Genomic DNA, 2,600 nt, shown 5'->3' with positions numbered 1-2,600 from the left:
ATTCTGACTCCCTTGATCTCCTAAGATCTCAATTTAGACAGGCCCATGGCTCCATTTAGGCTCCTCTTTACTGCTCTTAGCTGGAAATTCTTTGAAGGCCCTAAACTGAAGCAATCATAGGGCTCAGGTACTTTGTGTCCTATCTCTCAAGGTTGGTTCATTGTTCAGGAGTGTGTTCAAAATCATTGTTTTACATTGTTGTTTTTTGTTTGTTTGTTTGTTTTCAGGTGGGAAATTAAATCCAGTTTATGTTGCTCTATCTTGTAGATCTGGTTTTGAATCTGTTGTCTGCTTGCTCATTTATTTGTTATAGTTGAAACCAGGACAAGTGGAATTTTATTGTCTTCTGTTTTGTTGGTCATTGCTATATGTTATAAATATTAGCATCTTCTAATAATGTTGTAGGCATTAAATTGTTTTTTTTGTTGTTGTTATTTGAATTAGCAATAATCGCGCCTTGGATAAACCTCATTGGCTATGATATTGCCACTGCGCAAAGCTTTTTTGTTGTTATTTGAAGTGTGGGCAGTACTTATATTTTAATCTTATGATGGCCAATTTTTATAAATTAATGAATAAATGTAAAGTAAGATGTAAGTAGTATTAGGAAACATTAAATTACCCATAGTACATAAATAGAATTGGAATTTTTAAAAATTAGTTTTTTGGAATGTCATGAAAAATCTGAACCTCTGATGTTATGTATGAAATATGTAGAAATAATGGAAAGAAACTTCACTAAAATTTTGTGATTCTTCTAATGACCTAAGTATATTAAATGATAGAAAAATTTGTACATAATTTACCAAATATTCCATTTCTATTGAGAAATTTGATATTAGCCACTGACAAAATAATCCTCAAGAAAATATAGAAAATACCTGATACCAATTGAGTTACTAATAGTAAACATTCTCATTCTTTGATGTAGGAAAAGCATGTTAGGCTCTAGAACTTAAATTTAGGGACAGTGGTGGAGAACCTATAAATACTGAACACAACCACAAAGTACATAATAGTTCTTACACCCAGGAAGATTTTTAAAAAATTTAATAGGGATAATAGCTCTAACTAAATATTTTAAACTAAAGAAAATATTAGGAAAAAAAAAATAAAAAAAAAAAATAAAATAAAATAAAATAAAAAAAGAAAATATTAGGGAATATATATGACTACATCTTCAAAAACAAATAATAATGGCCTTTTCCCTAAAAAGGAAACTCTTCAGCCATTTCATCTATTTTTACTCAATTTGCTTTGTTCAAAAAAAAAAAAGAAGTGTTCATCTGTATTTCTTTAACATATTATTTTAGAAAAGCACAGATGATGTTTGGCACTCTTAATTTTCTAAGCCAAGAAGTAGTCTACTTAAAACTGGCTTCAGGTTTCTTTTTTGTTGTATATTTTTACTACATTTTCATAGCATGTTCTGCTTAAAATACAAACACACAGATGGCAAGATACTGTTACCAGCCATAAGGTTGAAGTATGTTTGTGTGTGTTGGTTGGAAAATATCTATAAAATGAAGTACTTGTAGACACTAAACAAAATCCACTCTCTCTAGATATTTTATAATATAGCTACATATGGAGCACTTTAATGACCACAATATATGCTTCTAAAATTAGGCTTGTTTACTTCAGTGAAAAATTATACGGCCTTTGGAGAACAAACCCAACTTGCCTCCAATTTTTCAGCAAGATGAAAGAAAAGATTTCTCTAACTGTAACCTAAGGAAATGAAAAAAAAAAAAAAGAAAAGAAAAAAGAAAGGTTTTGGAATTGAAGCTATTTGACATAGTTTGTAACATATACTAAAGTATTTGGTATTATTCATGCATTTACCTTATGCAAATGTAGTGACTTTTAAGCAGATGCCAATATTTTAAAAGGAATCAATTTTCTTAAGCTTGGTAATAAAACATGACAAAAAATCTACTATCTTATTTTACACATTCCTTTCCAATCCAATATTTGTTATTACCATGCAAATGGAGAAGTTCTAATGAAGAAGCTACTTTTGTTCTTAAAACATAAAATTAATTAATTCAAGCATTTTGGTTGTAAGATTCTAAACATGTAGGCTGTTTTAAAACAATTTAACTAAAAGAGGAAAGAGAAAACTATACTATATAAAAGACATGGCCAACTTCCAGATAAATCTATCAGGATAAAATTTGTCCTCCAGATTTAATATATTGGTAAATTAGATATAGAGAGATAATAGATTTAATGGTCAACAGAGAAACTAAACTGAGAAATTCAGCAGAAATATCAGATTCAGTCATCATAGATGTACCATGAAACATGAAGAAAAAAAATCATATCAGGTATATTTGCTAAAAAAATGATCAATTTGAATTTAAACATCTTATTTGGTATGGTACAAATATTTTAACAGGGAACGTTTCATTTTTTTAACTTTGCATGTTTTAATCCAAATATTTCTCTTTGTCTCACCAACAAACCGTGTTCAACTAGTCATTGAGATTTCAACCATGGTTTCAATTTCTTTGATTATATCAATTATGTCTGTGTTTAAGGGACAAGAAATAGGAAATTATTTACTTCTTTATAGTTAACTCCTTCCTTGTTTATCT

General features: G+C 28.8%; 1 non-coding gene across 1 annotated transcript; it reads right to left on the bottom strand.

The window, feature by feature from the left end:
• Window positions 1-359: 359 nt before the first annotated feature.
• LOC140597652 (U4 spliceosomal RNA) lies at window positions 360-501 on the bottom strand. The gene has a single exon (XR_011999469.1). It is a non-coding gene; the product is annotated as a U4 spliceosomal RNA (small nuclear RNA).
• Between the last annotated feature and the right edge of the window lie 2,099 nt (window positions 502-2,600).

Source organism: Vulpes vulpes, unplaced genomic scaffold (genome assembly GCF_048418805.1).
Source record: "Vulpes vulpes isolate BD-2025 unplaced genomic scaffold, VulVul3 u000000815, whole genome shotgun sequence".
In the NCBI taxonomy this organism is placed as follows: Eukaryota; Metazoa; Chordata; class Mammalia; order Carnivora; family Canidae; genus Vulpes; species Vulpes vulpes.
The sequence above is the reverse complement of the archived record's forward strand: the minus strand, read 5'-3'. Positions and strand labels throughout refer to the sequence as shown.